This window comes from Schistocerca cancellata, chromosome 2 (genome assembly GCF_023864275.1).
Source record: "Schistocerca cancellata isolate TAMUIC-IGC-003103 chromosome 2, iqSchCanc2.1, whole genome shotgun sequence".
Taxonomy (NCBI): domain Eukaryota; kingdom Metazoa; phylum Arthropoda; class Insecta; order Orthoptera; family Acrididae; genus Schistocerca; species Schistocerca cancellata.
In genome coordinates, this window is record NC_064627.1 from 342,758,277 (window position 1) to 342,779,672 (window position 21,396).

Sequence of the window (21,396 nt, forward strand, 5' to 3'; positions counted from 1 at the left end):
CAGTTGCCTAAAGGTGAAAGTAGTTTGTTTTTTACCTTGGGAACTAGGGTAAATGAGCTGTTTTTGACCCTGAATTGTGATCGAAAGAACAAATTACCCTTACGGGCAGCCCATTTGTTTACCTGTCAGTGGAGATTCCTTTCTGGATGTTGTTTTTGTCCCGCTCACTGGCTCGTCCTACAGTGCTGGGTATTCTCAGACAAAAGAGAGCGCATGCCTGTTAATTGTGTTGGGCAAGGTCTGGACTGAGGAGTCGCAGTTTCCGTCGCTCGAGCTCTGGCAGCGCGAGATCGGAACAGCAGCTGGCCTACGGCCAGGCAGTCTGGCTGCACCGCAGTTTTAGAGTGACCTGCTGCCCTGGGTCCTGGCTGCTGGCTGTCGATAAATGTGGGTCAGCTACCAGCGCGCCGCAGGCAAAACCCTGCCCACCTTTCTGAGACAATGCTTGTCCGGTTCGGATCAGACAAACTGCTAACAGGAACCAATGGCTCACCCTTATTGTTTCCACTGGTTACACTGCAATCACATATCTCATAATCACAGTTCCGATCTTCGGGATCCGTGATTACTATTGACACACCAAAGAAAATGATGCATCACCGAAGTATCTATTTTTGAAAACCGTTCTCGATCTTGTATAGTTCCACAAGATGAAGCAGCTACGATATTTCACTCCAAACGCACAGCTGTTATTGTGCGAATACAGTATAGTAGGCAGAGTAGATGATTTCGGGCTGAGCAGAATCCGAAATTTAGTACGCAGGGCTACCTTGTCTGTCCTCAACAACATCACTAATCTGGCTGGGCATCGAATTGAACTGAGCTTGGATGACGGACACGGATACAACATTCCATTTAACACTCGTACAGGCTGGCAAGTGGCGGTGTGCTAGCCTCACGGTAAAACACGACCTGAGGCTTTCAGTTGCTCAGATCTGGAGAACGTGCTGGCAAGGAAAACTGTCGAGGTGGCTCAGGATAGCACGGGAAACGTGCGGTATTGTGTTATTTTGTTGAAAGATAACGTAATGATGCCTCAAAGATAGCAGTATTCGACTTTAGAACGTCATGGATGTATCGGGTGCTTCCAAATTACAGGCTTTGCGAGCCAGAGGTACCATTAATCAGGTGCTGGACCCTTATATGTGGATGACGAATGCAATCTGGCAAAATTCGTTCTCCTCGGAGCATACAATCACGGATACATGTACCGTGAAGCTGTACACAGAACCGAGTTTCGTATGAAAAGACGACCTGATGCCATTCCATTGTCCAGTGTGGTCGATGCAAGAGCAGCTGCAAGTGTTCCAGACGCTGTCGCACAGTAGGTGTGGATACTTGTCTTCCTGCATACAGTCCTATTTATTGACAAGACAGACGTGCCTGTAAGCTGTTGCAGAACTGAGAAAAAATTTGTTTGCATCTCTAGCGATAGTCGCGCGGGATTTCTGACATCCTGCTTGACAGAGTGTCCCCCTCACCTCCCTCCCGCCTAGAATCAGCCGATTCCGTATTTGCATGGCAGTCCTCGGATTCCGACCTACACGAACAGCAATATCACCACTTCCGAATTCCACCATAAGCCGGAAGACCTTTCTGCAGCTTACACGATGCATAACACGATCTTCTCACTAGCGATCAACATTCGACTGCGATTTTTTAGTAAGAAACGCGCCTTTTATTCTTTCGTTATGCACTAAATGTAAAAGTTTTTTTGTTTTTGTCTACCTCAAGCAGTCACATTAAAATGTAAATGATTTGCGTGTTCAAACAAGTAGTACAGTTAATGCCAATTTGACGTTTGTTATTTATCCACAATTAGCAAACAGAGTGGCGCATCGTGGGTGTTATGAAGTATTTGTCTTCTTTGATTAAACTGTACCCCTGTGGTCTAAGGTAGCGTCTTTGATTAATAATCAGCTTCTGATAATCCTTTTATACAACCCCGTTCATACTCAGTGAGTGGTGTCTTAAAGGCATTCTTGACTAAAGTCAGCTCACTACCTACAATCTCAAAGATAACTAAAGGTCACGACCGTTACAACGTCTATATATAATGCGAACTTGATTTGCATCCTCGTAGTGGAGTACTAGCGCCACTCTTGCGCGAATGGCGCGAAATTTGACCAGACTTCATCTTTCAGAACTAGAAACACGCCTACCAACTTTCTTCTGTCGCGCAACTCTTTCTTGGTATTGCGATTTTCTTGGTATTGCGATTTTTTCCATCAGTGTATTTTAAGCAAAGTTTGCTGAAACTGATTTTCCATACGATGCTGCCTAGTCGTCGAAGTCTGTTTTAGCTCAGTCGCAAAACTCACCAATAATTCTTATGTTCACTTATTAATTTTTTTCTGGTGCGAAAACTCTTCATTGAAGTTGTGGCGGAGCTCACGTAATACATGAAGGTAAAATTGCCGAATCTAATAGAAAGAATAATTTCTGTTGAAATTCCCCTATAATGATAAAGGAAGAAACAAATAGAAACAATTGATAGCACCACCGTGCAGTTTAAGCATCTTAACTGTGAAAGTGTCTTAAAACGTACTGTGTATAGTAAGGGATCAATTATGTTTCTTGAATATGCAAGTATTCTGTAATGAAAACTAGTGAAATCTGCAGATTCTGAAAAAAACATTTATTTTCGAATAATGATTGCTATATAATTTCATTGGATCGAGCTTTCTGTTTTTTTGAGCTTGGACAAAGTCAAAAATGTTTCAGTTCCCATTAAAAAGAGACAGTAATATTATTTCTTTTGCTTGTGCATTTAACATATTTTAGTGAAACTCGGTGATGTTGCACATTAATCGGCTTTAAGGATTCAACGAAGTAAGTGACGCATTATGACGACGAACTGCTTTTAGAGTGGCGTCTTGTATTAACGTGAAGACACCTGTCTGAATACTATGCAATGAAGCAGTTAACTGCAGTTTTCGCGTGAACAAAGTTTATGAATAACACAGTAAGTGCAGATACTTTCTACGTGATAAACTAACATACACATTCATAAACAAGTTACGTGTGAAACAGAGCTGTGATTCCGGACGCTCTAACCCGATAGTAGCACGAGTCGGATGTGACAGAAAGTTCTCAACAGCGCGTCTCTAAAAGCTGGAACTGACACCAATGTAGCTTAGATAAACACTTGCAATTCTATCACGGTGGAAGCTACATTACGCAGAATGGAGCTGGTACATAACTGTACCATAAGTGATAATGACGCTGGTCATGGAGACGATCAGAGACCTGTCGACAGAGAAGAAGCCAGCGGCCGAGAATCGCAGAGGAGGCACTTCCTCTGACCACTCGGCCAGCAGAGAGCGGATCTCCTCAGCACGGCCCACTGCTCCTCTGCAGGATTCCACAGCCAGCACGATCCGCAGCAGAGAGTGGATCACAAACACCTGACCCGACACTGATTTCAAGGGCGCCTGCTGGTTGTCCACAGCCATACGAAGAAAAGCATCCACCTTGAAGAGCACGAGGAAGATGCTGGACGCCACGTCACTGGCGATGACGAGTCCAAAGTGGTCCTGCAGCAGCCGAGCGGCTCGTAGCAGTGCGAAGTACTGAGAACGGACGAACCACAGGTCCCCCAGTACTTGGGAACCTCTGAAAGAACAAACTGCACTTGTGCACCCAACAGCACGACCTGTAAAGAAACAGAGAAAATTATATGGGGCTGTGATAAATAAGAGGGCGGAGGGAGGTCACAATGGAACTTGGTGGTCTAATATGTGCCCAGTGTTTCTGTGTTCATTCAGCGTATGTGCCTGACTGGGAGGTACACCGCCTCCCCTCACCCCATTTGTGGATATTCTGAGCACTGCAAATCGCAAACACATACGGAGGCGACGTAGCCAAACGTGCTTGCCTGGAACGGAAAACTATTGTAGTCTATATGATGAGAACTTTTTCAGCATTGATACAAAAGAACGTGGAGAAAACCTAAGGAAAAATATGGGTAAAGCGAGGTAAAAGAAATAGTTTGCATCGAGAAAATGGTTATGATACATAGAAGGAAACTTGCATTGAACCTGCTTAATAAATTAAGCGAGGAAAGGGAACCAGTTACAATTAAGAGTGAAATTACAGTAAATAAAATACACAGATTAGCCAAAACATTATGACCACTTGCTTAATAGCTAGGTTGTTAGTCTTTGGAACCAAATACATCTCTGATTCTGTGTATCAGGCTTCCGACAGTTAGTTGGTAGGTTTGTGGAGGTATGTGGCATTAGATGTCATGTAATTCGCATAACAGCGGTCCGCTGATTTGCGTATGCAGTGAAGGCTCCTGACAGCGACCCATGTAGGTTCCATAGGATCTACATCAGGTGAATTTGGTCGCCGAGAGATCAACGTGAGTTCATAATAGTAATCCTCAAACCATTGTAACACGGTTCTGGCTACCAGGCACAAACAATGATACTGTTGAAAAATGATTTCGCCCTCAGAGGACACATCAAGCATGAAAGGAAGCAGGTGGTACGCAGCTGTCTGCGTGTCATCAATTACTACAGGAGGTCCCATTCAAGTACAGGAGAATGTCTTCCATAGCATAATATTGCACCCACCAGCCTGCGTCCATTGTCTGTTGCATGTTTCGAGGCACCGTTCATGGATCTGCAGCAGCAATTTGAGCAGCAGTTAGCGCCACAGTGACACAGTGCACTGTTACAAATCAGTTACTTCAAGGACAGATCCGACCCAGGCGCCATGTAGCTTGCGTTCTACTGACCCCAAACAATGGCCATTTGCGACTTCGGTAGTGTCAAGTGAGAGGTCCTTGGAGGGCAGGGTGGAGGTATGTTGTGTTTCGTGATGAAACCTCGATATCAATGATGGCCATGTGATGGTTAGAAGGCTGCAAGCAACCTGCCTACCTTTTACTCACTGGAGCTACATCTGGAGTTATGGTCTGGGATGCATTTTCGTATGACAGCAGGAGCTCTCTCGCGGTTATCCCATGCACCCTGACTGCAAATTTGATGGTCAGTCTGGTGATTCGACCTGTTGTGCTGCCATTCATAAACAGCATTCTAGGGGGTGTTTTCCAAGAGGATAACGCTCGCCCACATTCCTGTGTTGTAACCCAACGTGCTCTACAGAGTGTCTACATGTTGTCTTGGCCTGTTAGATCTCCTTACCTGTCTCCAGTCGAACACATATGGGACATCATTGGACCACAACTCCAGTGTCATCCGTAGCCAGTATTAACCGTCACTGTTTTGGCCGACCACGTCTAACAGACGTGGAACTACTTTCCACAAGCTGACATCCGGCACCCGTGCAACGCAAAGCTTATACTTTTGCATGCTTTCATGCAACATTCTGGCGGTTACACTGGTTCCTAATGTACCAGCATTTCATAGTTGCAATGGCTTATCTCGCGCTTACACTAACCTGTGATCTTGCAATGTTAATTACAATCACTTAAATATGTTACCTAGACAAACGTATTCTCGAAATTTCATTATTATACATAAATTATGTTTTGATGTTGCGATTTTTTCCCCTCAATGTATTGACTAATAGAACCAAATATGTTACACTGAATGGCCTATGGCCCACAGAAATGGAAGTAATATCAGATGTGCCTAGGGAATTGTTAACGATATCTGTAACGTTCTCCACATGTTAAATGATTTATCAGATAGGATCAGCAGCACTATAAGATTGTTTACTTCACTTGGTATAATGAATGGCAGCTCTCTGTAAATGTGGATAGTTAAAGGTAATGCCTATAATGACTATAACAGAGCTAAGGAACCAGCCTGTATCTGATTTAAAGATTGGTGGTTGAACATCATGAAGGTGTCACCTCATATAATTATCTAGGGTAATACTTAGAAGCAATATGAAATGGGATGATCTGGTAAAATGAGTATGAGGGAAAGAAAATCGGAGACTTATATTTGTCTGGGGTTCTGGGAAAATGAAATGGATTTGTAAATGAAAGCGCATTACAGTTCTAGAGTAACGTATTCAGGGTCCTTGTCGAATAGGCATAACAGCAGACATTCAACAAATTCAGAGTGCTGTTAGAATAATAACAGCGCAATATAGGCCATACAGAGGTGTGAAAGAAATGCTATGGGAACTTAAATCGAAAACCTAGGAGAAAAGCGCTGTAATTCTCGCAAAACCATATTCGGTAAATTTAGCGAAAAAACTTTCTAATAGCACATATCTCGTATAGGTATCATAAGAATAAGATATTAGAGCTTAGGGCATTTACAGAGGCGTATAGACATCCATTTTTCCTCGCTAGATACGAGAATATTGTTGGACAGAAAACCAGCAATGGCAGTTAGACGCAATCTTCAGCCGTACCCTCCAAAATAGCTTACAGATTATATATGTAAATGTGGATATAGATGATCTTAATCCTATTGACCATTGAGCGAAATATGTGTGCATTGAATCCAGCTGATAAATCTTCACAAGTCATGGGGGGTGGTTCAGCAGTCATTGGTCAGAATACTTCAGTATCTCGTGCACCCCACACCATAATGTGTTGCTGTCTTAACAAGGTTTTAGAGTGCCACTAGACACCACTAGTCGTCTCTATTTTGATTACTCGTGAGTGTAGAGATTGTAAAGCTACTTAAGTTCTCATTTCTCTTGCACTATACTAAACAAGAGTGGTAGGGAAAGATTTGTATGCACGTTTATAGCCTAATGGTACTAGGAAGCACGTTTAGCAAGTTCGGCTCAAAAAGAGAGGTAGATGAGGGGAGATATTCTGGGGTGGACCTGTGGATTTGGGGAGGGACCTGAATTCCTGGATTTCTGGAAAGGCGTGACAGGGTGGAGGTATCTGACAGTTGGCAGGATCCCTCTGGCAGGTAATACTTGCAGTTGAGCAGCATGTACAACGCCTCCTCAAAAAATTCTCCAACCCATTCATATCCTCCTACCACCATCGACTACCACTATCCACCCCTCCACAAGAACCTGCATCAAACCTCCCCCACATGCCCTCAAAGCTTGAAAATCCTGCCTCAGTGTTGTATATTTATCATACCCTCAGAAACCCTCCCACCATTATAGAAAATCCAAAACCTAAACAGACCCAGGACGCTGTCCTGAACCTGTCTTCCAAAAGCTTCAGCCCCATAGAAGTACCGGTCCTTTCCTGACGATAGCACACTTCCAAATTGCGTTATGCTGGACTTGTTAAAAACCTTCTCTCTTTCTCCCAGTCTCCAACGCTACCAATTAGACTCAATCCAAAACCCTGCTCACTCTTCCATCCAACCATGGTCCCCCTCCTCTGCCACCAAATCACCCCATTAACTTCCCAGAATTTGTTAACCTCGAATCTTGCTTCACCACCACTCCCAAAATCCTCAACATGGGAACCAACCTTTCGTCTGCAGTAGAAACCACATACACCACCTAAAAACTGATCATGACCTTGTATTCCTACCTGCCGACATAGGCTGCACCACTGTGACTATGAACCGCAGGGATTGCATCTGCATACATATTCCACAAGCACCAAATGGTGCGTGGCCGAGGGTACCCTGTACCACTACTAGTTATTCCCTCTCCTGTTCCACTCGCAAACAGACTAAGGGAAAAATGAGAGGTCGTTTCCTTCCGTATGAGCCCTACCTTCTCGTATCTTCGTGGTACTTAAGCGAAATGTATGTTGAGACAGTAGAATCGTTCTGTAGTCAACTTCAAATGTCGGTTCTCTAAATTTTCTCGGTAGTGTTCTTCGGAAAGAACGTCGTTTCCCCTCCGGGGATTCCCATTTGAGTTCCTGAAGGATCTCCCTAATACTTGCGTGTTGCTTGAATCTACCAATAAGAAATGTAGCAGACCACCTCTGAATTGCTTCGATGTCTTCGTTTAATCAGATACGGTGCGGATCTCAAACACTTCAGCAGTACTCAATAATGAACCACACGAGTGTCCTACACGTGGTTCCCTTAACAGAAGAACATCATTTTCACAAAATTGTTCCAATAAACCGAAGTCTACTAATCGCCTTCCGTACCACAATCCCCACATGCTCGTTCCATTTCATGCCGCTTTCCAACGTTACACTCAGATATTCAAACGACATGGCCTGTGTCAAGTAGGACACTTCTAATGCTGTATCCGAACATTAAGGTATTCGAACATTAAGGATTTGTTCATCAGCATTAAGTTATACTTTTCTACCTTTGGAGATAGATAATAGTGGCCACACCAACTAAAAATTTTGTTTAAGTCATCTTGTATCCTCCCACAGACCCTCAAAGACGACACTTCTCGTACACCGGAGCATCATCAGCAAACTAACACAGATTCCTGCCCACCCCGTCGGCCAGATCATCTGTGTATGTAGAAGACAATAGCGGTCCTATCACATTTCCGTGGGCCTCTCCTGACGATACCCTTGTCTCTGATGAACAACGTACTGGGTTCTTCGGTTCTGTTACTTAAGAAGTCTTCGAGCCACTCACATTTCTGGGAACCTATTCCATATGCTCGTACCTACGTTAGGAGTTTGCAGTGCAGCACTGTGTCAAATTCTTTTCGGAAAACTAGAAATATGGAATCTACCTACTGCCTTTCATCCATAGTTCGCAGCATACGATGTGAGGAAGTTTCGATAGAGTGATGCTTTCTAAAACAGTACTGATTCGTGGACATCAGCATTTTTGATCTCAAGGAAATTTATGATACTGTAACTCAGAATATGTTGAAGAATTCTGCAACAAACCGATGTTAAGGGTATTGGTGTGTAACTTTGAGGGTCCATTCTCTTTCACTTCCCATGAACAGGAGTCAGCATCTCTTTTTTCCAGTCACTTGGAACTTTTCTCTGGTCGAGTCATTCGAGATAAATGCACACTAAGAAACGGACTAGTGTCGTAGGTAACTCTTTATCAAAACGAATTGGTATTCCATCCGGACCTGGTGACTTATTTGTTATCCACTTTATGCCAGGTATGCTTCTTACTATGTCGTCCATACGGGAGTCTGTTCGCTGGTCAATGGACGCTTCATTTGTACGATTGTCCAGCGTGAACGATTTCTTAAATGTGAAATTTAAAAATACTGATCTCGTTTTGCTGTCTCCTACTGCCACAACAGAATGGTCAACGAGTGACTGGATGGAAGCCTTAGACTCCCTTAGCGATTTTACGTTGGTCCAGAATTTTTTCGGACTCTCAGCCAGATCTTTTACTATGGTATTACGGTGGTAGCAGTTGTATGCTTCGCTCATAGATCTTTTCACAGATGCAAGGATCTCTGCTAACCTTTGTTTGTCTTCATTTGCACTCCTCTTTTGAACCGAAAGTGTAACAATCTTTGCCTCCTCAGCATTTTCCAAATTTCAATGCTAAATCACGGTGGGTCTTTTCTGTCCTAAAGCCACTTACTCGTTACATACTTCTCCAGAGATCGATTATAATCTGTTTAAACTTTTCCCACAATTCCTCTACGTCCAACATACCGGAACTTAATGATGTCAGTTCATCGTCTAAGTGAGATGCTAACAATTGCCTATCTGCTCTTTCTAGCAGAGACACTGCTAGTCTTCTTGAATGATTTTCCAACACACACACACACACACACACACACACACACACACACACACACGCACGCGCGCGCGCGTTATCTGCTACAATAGACAACATTGTTCCAGAAATAAATTAAAAATGGTAACGATTTCCCAGTTTCGGAAGGTTTCTCTTGGTTGTAAGGCAAATATTGAACCATGGTAATCCCCTACCATTAATTATTTCCAATTGCGTCTCCCTCTGCCCCAGTAGCATCTCACTTGGTGTGTGACTGGAAACAAAAGAGCCGCAACAAGGGGCCGGAAATAAAACAGCCCCGTTTATCCTCTGTAGCAGAGAATGATAAGCAAAAAAAAAAAAAAAAAAAGGAAAAGATGATACTGAAAATAGTCTGTATTAAGTTCCAAGAGTTAGGCGTTAGAAAGACATGAGTTGCTTTTGAGTAACTTTTAGTTCATCTCAAAATTAGCAGTACAGTAATTGATTGGCTGTTACGTGCTAGCCGTCAGTAGATAGGTCCTGAATGCAATTTTGCAATGCGAATTCATCACATTAGTAAGTTTAATACTAATTACCATTCTCATTTCAGTCAGACAACGTAAGCTCATACACATTGCATCTAGCAAACCGTAATATTTGCACTAGATGGTTTGGGAACTATCTTCACGAATATTTGACTTCATCTCGTTGTTCAGTGGCGACTGTTACAGTGTAACGTTATTTGATATTTCATTTGGTAAGCCATGCTTGGGAATTAATAAAACCCACAGGCGTCGTGATACGTGTGGCATGAGTTACTATCTTTATGAGGTGAAAAATTTTGTGCCAGTTGACTTATTTTCTAGCTTCTTACCTTTCAAGAACAGCGACTGTAGCGAAGATGTTGATATATTTGTATGTTTCGTCATATGTCGCTTCAGTGTATCGAGGCACTGTTCCACCCAGTTGACGAGCGATATAAACTGGAGGAACCAGGCTAATGTGGACAGATCGAATACAAAACCCAAAATGATAAGTGCATCACACGACGACAGTTGGACCGTCCAATGAATGTAGGCATCTGAAGCCCATCTCGCAAGTAGAGAAATGATCAACGCGAAAACTCGGAAATAAAGTTTCCAGCAGCGGGGTCTCGCCCTACTCTTCAGCGTGTCTCTGACTGACTTCATCATGGTACAGGCGCCCTCTAGGTGGATGTACCCTGTGCAGAGAATCTTCCACAGCAGTATTACGGAAGTACAGTTGTTCGTGTAGAGATAAAAGTATGACAGCATCCTAGTGAGCAAAAAAGGCTTTGATAGACAAGGAAAATCTTCAGACGTAGCGTAAACAAATACAGAGACGAAGCATGTGATCCATATGGAGGGTATGATGCGTTTAGAAATCTCTCGATGACATTGACCCCAGTACGAAGGAAGGAAACCGAACACTTGGAACAGCTGCAGTATGCGAGGCCTGTGTCCCTCCAGTAAGCTGTCAGCTTTCCCCATGCTACACGAACGTCTGCCCTCTGGTCGTGAAAACATGGCCGTCTCCTAGTTGGGAGGAAGAACTACGGACAAAAAACACGTAAGCTATAGCATCGACTTTTGAATCGACTCAGTAATTTTGTTACTTGGTTCTTCGATTGCCACTTACATAAATTGTTCCACTCTAAAAGAAATGAATATTCTTCCCCTTGTTTGCTCATATAGAAATGAATGGAACTGCTTCTGTAATTTTTTTGTAAAAAATTTTAATGCAAATAAGGATAGTGTCAATATAACTGAGTAGCCAAAGTCAGATCGCAACTGACAAGTCTCAGTTTTTACGACGATATTTACTCGCCTGTCAGATATGAAGACATCATAAGCCATTCATTCGGAGAAATTGTATTTTTAGTGCAGAACTGAGATGCCGCATAAAGTCAATGGTGAGTTAATTTTTTATACTCACAAGAATAGGGGAACTTACGTTTGCTAATAAATTACTCTTTTATTGGCTGCCGTATTTCTTTTATTTTCCACTCTTTATAATGCGTTTCGCCATCACAGACATCAGATCTGTGGTACAAGATGTTGCATAAGGAAAGGTGAATAACGGTTTTTGTTGAATGGCAGAATATACAAAATGTAATGTGCGACAAGATGGGAAACAATTTCCTATACGTGACGGAATGAGTTGAGTTACATACCTTAATGGTTACGCAGTATGTAATTAACTGTAAATACTCCTTCTTAATATTAATTCCCTGAATGGCTCATGCTATACAGTAAACACCTTTGCCACAAAATGGCGTTAATGGCATCATTAATACCAAAAAAATTATCAGTGACATGTGAATGCTTATATCAAACAATACTTGTGTCCTGCTTCTACTGTATTTAAATAATGGATTCCATTTTATAAGATGTGTAGACATATACGAGGGTGAGTCAAATGAAAATCTTAAATTTTTTTTAATATTATTTATTGTGCAGAAGTGGTACCAAGCTGTATCACTTTTCAACATAATTCCCCCCACGCACAATGCAAGTCCTCCAGCGCTTACAAAGGGCATAAATTCCTTTAAGAAAAAATTATTTTGGTAGTCTGCGCAACCACTCATGCACCGCGTGGCGTACCTCTTCATCAGAACGGAACTTCTTTCCTCCCATTGCGTCTTTGAGTGGTCCAAATATGTGGAAATCACTTGGGGTAAGGTCTGGGTTGCTCGCTCTCTTCGTTTCCGGTTGGTGGAAGTGAACCCAGGTTTCGTCCCCAGAAACGATTCCTGCAAGGAAGCCATCACCTTCTCGTTCAAAGCGCCGAAGAAGTTCTTCACAAGCATCAACACGTCGTTCTCTCATTTCAGGAGTCAGCTGCTGTGGCACCCATCTTGCAGACACTTTGTGAAACTGGAGCACATCATGGACAATGTGGTGTGCTGACCCACGACTAATCTGTAAACATGCTTCAATGTCATTTAGTGTCACTTGGCGGTTTTTCTTCACTAGGGCTTCAAATGCTGCAATGTTCTGTGGAGTCACAACTCGTTGTACCTGACCTGGACGAGGAGCATCACCATTTGCGAACTTCCTACTCCATTCGTAGACTTGCTTCTGTGACAAACATGCGTCACCGTACTGAACCTCCATTCGTCGATGAATTTCAACAGGTTTCACAGCTTCACTACCCAAGAACCGAATAACAGAACGCTGTTCTTCCCTGGTGCAAGTCGCAAGTGGGGTGGCCATCTTTATACTGCTACTGCGACGGTATGTGTGCATCTGCACTATGCTGCCACCTACAGGAAATTCTGCACGCTGTTTGTAGCACGCTTACCAACTTACAGGATAACGGCGCGAAATTTCGATTTGTTATTACAAATTTAAGGTTTTCATTTGACTCACCCTCGTACATATATACGAATCTACGAGTGTGTGCTGAAAAGTAATGTCTCCGAATCTTTTATGTGAATTAAACGTTTTTAAATCAGACAAACGTTACTAACGTTCTAGATCTTTATTCTTGGAATGTACGTATTTATTTAACAACATAGCCTCCCTGGTGACGAATATTTCTCCCAACGAGAGACCGCCACTGCAGAATGTTTGACATTGTTGACGGAGCCACAACCTCACGCCTGCTTGCACTTCTTCATTACTGTAAGTGTGAAGTTCTCAAAGGTGTTCTTTAAGTTTTGGAAACACATGAAAATCGTATGGGACCAGGTTGGAACAGTATTGAGGATGACCGATGATAGTGAACACAAGACGACGAATTGTTGCAGATGTCGCAGCGATTGTCTCTGGTCTGGCTTTGCCTTGCTGAAGGAGACGGTACTCCATGTATGGACGAACTCTTCGAATTCAAAAAGCGACTGACTCTCGTGCACCGAGATAGTAACGTAACACACCGTCGTGTTACACGTTACAATTCGGATCCCTCTAGCGGCAGAGGGCTGAAAATATGTAGACCTGAAGAATAATGATGAAGAAAGTCAATAACGTTTAATTTATTTAAAAGTTTTAAGAGTGTTCACATAATAAATTTGGAGGTATTGCTTTTCAGTACACCTTCATTTATAACGTGTGAAGCTAACATAAGGATCAGATGTTTGAAGACACAGTGCTTTCTTCTGTGAGCGAATCTTTGTATAACTGCGTTCCGCAGCCATTGCAGGAGTGAAAATGACACTGTCAGAAACGCAAGTTGAACTGAGGTGTCAGAGAGCAACTCGGTTGAAGCTGCCATGATGTGCCAACAGAAAATAATGGTTTATTTTGAAATGCAATGAACCTACCGGAAAAAAAGTGAGTTAAATGCTTCCTTTGTGTGGCCTTAGCGTCCGTAAGTGTTTAAAATCCGTCTCCGCATCTGCTCGAAGCAACACAAAAGATATTGAAATCACACTTCATTAATCCTTGTAATTAACTTTTAATAGCTGTAGAAAGCACTGTTTATAGTAAATGAAAAGCACCAGTTTGCTTTTGTTCTACAATATTACTTTTATTGTTAACCCGTTTTCGGCTAACTAGGCCATCTTCAGACATTTACTGAGTATTATCACCAAAGAAGTTAAATGTTAGCAAACAACATTGGAAGAGAAGTAACACATCTAGACTGAAGTAGAAACATACAGTAAGTAACATCTTTGCAATGAATAAGTAAAAACTGAACAGTATATAAATATCAATGGAGTAGACAGGAAAACCTTCAGCACAACATAGGAATAGCATGCCTACATAACAGTTTCTATTAATAAACAAAACTAATAAAATAAAATCAAATTAGTACTAGACAAGGCCGCATCATGAGGAAAAGTTCCTGATGTATTCTGTAGTTGCATTGATAACTGTCTCTTTAATTGGTTGTGTATCACTCTCCATGTTTCATACCTCCTGATGCAGCCTTGTCTAGTACTAATTTGATTTTATTTTATTAGTTTTGTTTATTAATGGGAACTGTTATGTGGGCATGCTTTTCCTATTTTGTGCTAAAGGTTTTCCTGTCTACTCCATTGTTATTTATGTACTGTTCAGTTTTTACTTTTTCATTGCAAAGATGTTACTTACTGTATGTTTCTACTTCAGTCTAGATGTGTTACTTCTCTTCCAATGTTGTTTGCTAACATTTACCTTCTTTGGTGATAATACTCAGTAAATGTCTGAAGGTGGCCTAGTAAGCCGAAAACCGGTTAACAATAAAAGTAATATTGTAGAACAAAAGCAAACTGGTGCTTTTCATTTATTATAATATTGTTCTACTAAGAACCGACTGAAGATTCTGTTAATACTGTTTATAGTTCTAGAAAACAAAACAATATTGTCAATACGTTTCATTCCATGTACTGACGATGTTTTAAATCATCAAAAGGAGAAACACATGTCAAAATAAATACACAATTTTTAATTAGTTATAAAGACGGATACTTTTAATAATCAAAACAGTGTGTTTACGGTGTTTAATATGTTAGAAATCTGATATCACGGATAGCGTCTTCCACTGTTTAAGGAAATGTGTAATTGATAAACCGATTACCAACGAATGATTATATAAAAGCCAGCAAGTTATTTACAAAATGACTATTCCCAAGAGTCGACATACATTAATTGTGTCCTTGAGGCAACGTATGGCAATCTATAGTGATGAAAACTGGATTATGCTTTCTTTCACTGTCAGATAAATACTAATGAGAAATTTATAAAACTGCAGTGCTCGAAACCAACAACTTCTGTGATGGGTGAGGTTGGCAGTTCACATACTAGCACTTCTAGAACTTCAGCAAGAACAGTTTCATTCACGTGTTGCAGCACTGTTTCACCCTTAAGCAAATGACGAGACAGAGTTTGGTGCAGACTTTAAATTGTCAGCACTAACCGACTCCATGATGGAAACAATGTTGCACTTGTTTGTCACAGAATTTGTCTTGGACGATGAAGGACATTCTAAAAGAAACTATTGAGGACGGCAAGGATAAGATGGAAGCATTCATTTGGAGCCACCCTAGGTGCCAAATAATATAGTCGTTAATTTTGCAAGCTGAATGAAAGTGCCAATTATTTAGTAACTCTCCTGTCCTACCGATCAGTTGTTAGCTAAGCACCAAGAACTATCAAATTTGCACAGTTGATGGTTCAAATGGCTCTGAGCACTATGGGACTTAACATCTATGGTCATGAGTCCCCTAGAACTTAGAACTACTTAAACCTAACTAACCTAAGGACAGCACACAACACCCAGCCATCACGAGGCAGAGAAAATCCCTGACCCCGCCGGGAATCGAACCCGGGAACCCGGGCGTGGGAAGCGAGAACGCTACCGCACGACCACGAGATGCGGGCTGCACAGTTGATCTGAGGGAAAAGTGGCTAATGGGGAGCCGCATATATCAAAACAAAGAAATGCATTATTAAATTGTATTTTCGATGAAACAAGAAAGTTAACCAGTTGCTCAGTTCCCCCTATAGCCAGTTGGCCTGGTTGGAGATGTGTGCTATTTCATGCTTTTGGAGACTGTCCTGATTATTATGAAATATAGAAGTTCATCTGATTGATACTGAATACAAAAGCATATTTGACTAATACAGAATATAAAGGCACGTCTGACTGACAATGGCCCGCCGCTGTGGTCGAGCGGTTGTAGGCGCTTCAGCCCGGAACCGCGCTGCTGCTGCGGTCGCAAGTTCGAATCCTGCCTCGGGCATGGATGTGTGTGGTATCCTTAGGTTAGTTAGCTTTACGTAGTTCTAAGTCTAGGAGACTGATGACCTCAGATGTTAAAAGTCCCTTAGTGCTTAGAGCCATTTGAACCATCTGACAATGGAGGTAATGGATTATTATTTAAAGGAAAGTGCACATGGATAGTGTTACTGATTTCACAAAAGACGATCCAAAGCATCTGGTCTATTGTTCTTTATCCAACCACACTTTAAACAACCAAGCAGTCCTGTGGATGTAGTGGACAAATCGCACCTACCCGTAATCGTGTTCATAGTCTGCTTCACACTGGAATACGAAACAGAAGGAAAAACGATACTCTAATGTGCATTCTGCATTGGTCCTGACCACGTGTTTCCTAAAACTTTGTATCTCTTAATTCAAATATTCTCTTACTAATTCTTTACCAGAAATAATATACTGATGTTCAGACAGAAGTTCCGTTTTAACAAACATATTCTTAGCGTCGGGCATAAACATCATGCGAACAAGTGCTAAACTAATCTTCTTCAGTTCAAAATCTTGAACACAGCTGTAAACAGCAACTGTGAAACAATAATCTTGGAAAAGAGGAAAGAATCGGCCAACCATTGACGTAACACAAGTGTATTAGAATCCTTGACCTAGGTATCGATAATTATAAAATTATCTTCTTCAGAAGCAGACTGTGACATCAGTTACATATTGTGCAGAAAAGGTACTTGCCAACTTGGCAAGTTATATCCGTTAAGTTCATACAGATTTTTTTTATGAAGACTAAGATTTGTCATTTATTGTTTTTGAAATGAACTTTTACTTGATAAGAACCAAACAGTTTCATTTCAACGTACCTCTTGTGCTCAATTTGTAACAAGTATCACGGTCTCCTTCTGAAAAAGATAATTTTGAAATTATCGAAGCCTGTCAAGGGTTCTACGCAACTGCTTGGCTGATTCTTTCATCCTTTCCAAGATTATTCTTCAGTACAGTTAACAATATACGAGAAAGGCCAAAGACTGACAGATTAATCAAATGCAACAATGTTATACGCGAATTACTTTCAGTTAAGCGCATACATGTTCATCACACCTCATTTATAGTTAACCTCAGTACGAAGCATTCGGCAACAAAGAACATCACACCTACAGAAGAACTCACGAGGTGCACCTTTATACATGTATTGAGAAATAGCATGAATAATGAGCTACATTAGATATAACATGCAGTTAATTCTATAAATCGAACCTCCAGACGCTCAGTCGCATTATACAAATATACTGGCGACGAATTCTTCTATTCCGCACAGCTAAAACACCTCAAAGTTGACTGAAATAACTTAATTCTTACGCATTATGAAAGAGCATACGTAAAAGCTGCATACATTCTGGCCTCATTAGCCCCTGCCTGGTAACACGGAGGAGGACACGATGGTCACTATCCACCACGTGGTACGCAAAATCACCAATTTTCAAATATAAATTACTGTCTAAAAAGTTACAAGCCAACCACGTATTTCAATAGAAAATATTTCTAAACACTTACGAGTCATACAACTGAGAAGTGACCACGGTAATGACATTTGAGTTCACACAAAGCAACATGGCAACAAACTCTAATAAATGACTTGGCATGTTAATTCATGAACCATAACATGTACAGAAACACATTATAATAAAACATCGTGAGGTGAAGCATTTATGTTCGGTTCCGTTCACTCACACGTGTGCGTTCAAGTGGTAAAGACGTCTGTAGCTGCGTGCTTCCCGGTTGCCTTGGTGCGCAGGAATAGTGATTCCGAGAAGAAGGTAGAGTATGGAAATTTTGTGCAAAGAACACGTAAGTATTTTAATTTACAATATGAACAGAAACTACGTCTTTTTGAAATCAGGGAATACCGTTACAACTAGAACAAACATGATACAGCATTCAACGAAATATTTATTTATTTAACCTTATCTAATACGGGCCATCAGGACATCTCTTACATTGGACCAGGGTTTCACACATACAGTACCTTTTTACATCATAGTTAGCTGAAAAATTACTTTTAATACGAAAAATAGTATTAGTGATTTGAGTGTATGAAGTGGTAGTGAGTAAATAATACTGTCTATGAAGTAATGAAATTAATACCAACGGTACTTGTGCTATGCAGCTGCTGCCAGTCATAATGATAAGAGTAATAATAATAATAAGAAGAACAATTATAATAGTGACAGAGATAAAGAAAATTAAAGGTGTACAAAACAGATGTTTTCTGGTACAGCTAGTTCTGGGAAAGGAAATATAAAAATATTGCATCAACTAAGAATATAGGGAAAAGAGGAAGATCAGTTTGGAAAGAGGGATGTACGGGGTAACGATTGCGTACATGACGATGGTAATCCATATTGTTGCTTTAGTAGATATGTCATTAACTGTCTTCTGAAACTGGGGATGTTATTCAGTTCTCTAACGTAATGCAGTAGGTTATTCCAGAATTGTGTTGCTGCTACGGAGAAGGACTTCGAGAAAGAGGCTGAACCATGGAGTGAGACAGAAAGGATTTTGCTCTGACGTGAGAGGATGTTTCTGCCATGTTGTTCAGGGAATGGCGTTAAGGTCGAGGACAGATCTGAGGGACATTGCTCATTGATAAGACGTAGAGAAGACAGAGAGTATGGAAATCTCTGCGCTTGTCCGCACGCAGGCAGAATAACTGTGCATGTGATGGTGAAATGTGATCAAAGAGTCGAACATCACAGATATGACGAAAAAAGGCATTCATAACCAGTTCCAGAAGCCATGATCTTTCTGAGAAAGTCCTTGAGCGATAACATATGTGTAATCAATAATTGGAAGTATTAGTGCTCGTACAATTTTCTTTCTCCGATCAAGAAGGAAGAGCTTTTTATATTTTTGTACGACATGGAAAGACGTTGATGCCTTCTTGTACATTGCAGTTATGCGCTGAATGTAATTTAGATATTATTCTTCATTACTCCTAAACTCTTTGTTGGAGGAGAGAAGTTGATATTTGTCCCACTTAGGGTTTAAGATGACAGGGATTCCCCATAATTCGTGCTAATGAATCTAGAACGACGGTTCGGTACAGCTTGAGCTTAACCCTAATCCTGCTCCTATTTTAATAGTACACACAGGTCGCTATTGAAATTCTCAATAGCTGTCTTGAGGCTTATTGGTTTTGTGCTTAGATGCAGCTGTAGGTCATCAGCGTACGTGTAGTGTTTGCAGTAGGACAAAACTGATGAGACATCATTGGCACACAATGAAAAGTCTTTAGAACCTAACTCCGAACCCTAGGCGCCACTCGATGCTACCTGTCTCCATTGTGACAATAGCGTACATGACGACGGTAATACTTACTGTTGCTTTAGTAGATATACCATTAGCTGTCTTCTGAAGCAGGGGATGTTGTGCCAGACATGATGCATTGCTGCCGAAGGGTCAGAAATGAGCGAAACCAATACATTGCACTTTGCGAGAAATTTAGGCTGCTAAATTTGACAAGTAAAATGTCATAGTCTACAATGTTAAACGCTTTGCTGAAGTCTAAGAAGCACATGATAGCTGCCTCCTGTGCATCCATGGCAGGCTTCAGTTCATCTGTTACCTTTCTTAAGGCAGATGTTGTGCTGTGATTTTCACGCAAACCTGACTGGTATTCGTCTGGTAGGGTGTGTGTAACTAGGTAGCTTTTAGGTAGCCGTGGACTATGTATTGTAAGGCCTTGGACGGTGCAGGAAGAATGAAAATAGGCTGTTAAACAAATATGCTGCGGCAACGTACTTTTTATGTGTTAACTTAATTAGTCCTCGTTTCCGGGCATCAGGGAAAACACTAGTGGTTAAGAAATGGTTGTCAGTGGGCAGTAGTGGGTAAAAAAGAATCTTCATCATTTCGCCTCTGATGCTATTGTGTCCAGTAGATGCTGATCTGATACGCACGATGGCTTTTTTGACGTTATTTGCAAGTAACAAGCTTTAGAGAGAACTTTTCGTAACTAAATTATTTTACCCTCAGAAGTAATCAATCAGTCTCTGTTTCGTTTGTGGTTCTGTTGTCGTTGTAGGTAATGCGACGTACCGGTTCAGTTCATCGGTTGGAACTATGGGATCAGCTGCAGCTTTTACTTTGCCTGTACCAAGACCACGCAAATTTCTCCACGAGACAGCTGATCTATTTCTGTTGTAGGTTAACGCATGGGCATGCCTGAATCTTGCATTTCTCATAGCGTGACTGACTCTCTTCCCCTTTAGCTTGTAAGAAATATGATTTTCACGCTTGGGGATTAGTTTTTAAGCCCGATGTGCAGCCTCTCTGAGATTTGCGAGCTGTTTTAGTTCAGTTACCCAAGAAGTATATTTCGTTCTTACTTAGCCCGTCTTTAGTGGAGCATATTTATCATATAGCTGAGTTTGTTAGTAAATCCACGAAGTTTTTCGTTTATGTCCTAGAAGATGTCTCCCAAACTATATCTTTCATCTTATTTGCAAGTTCAGATAAATTGATACGTTTGAAGTCTCGATATGTAGTCGGTTTCAGTTGCTTTCTGGGACATTACAGCGAGTACGTCATGAAAATTACGTCCTAGGTGGACATGCCAGGTGCAGATATTTGAGAGGTACGAATTAATGTGTTTAGGGCTTTCGTTGCAAATATATCTATAAGAGTGTGACTGCTGTTCGTATGATGGTTAGTAGCAAGATGTACGACGAGAATTAACACTCTCTGAACATGGAGTAGTAGTTGGACTTGGACTTATGAGACGTTACATTTCGGATATCGTTAGGGAATTCAATATACCGCGATCTACAATGTCCATAGCGCGCCGAAAACACCAGATTTCAGGCATTACCTCTCACCATGGACAACGCAGTGTCCCACGGTCTTCACTTAATGACCAAGAGCAGCGGCGTTTGCGTGGAGTTGTCAGTGTGTGAAATAACCTCAGAAATCATTGTGGGAAGTACGACGAACTTATAGGTTAGGACACTGTGGCGAAATTTGGCGTTAATGAGCTATGACATCAGATGACCAACGCGAATGCTTTAGCTAATAGCACATATCACATGCGGCATCTGTTCTCGGCTCTTGGCCATATCGGCTGGACGCTGAACAACTGGAAAAACATGGTCTGGTCGGATAAGTCCTGCTTTCAGTTGGTAAGAGCGGATGGTATGGTTAGAGTGTGGCGCTGAGTCCC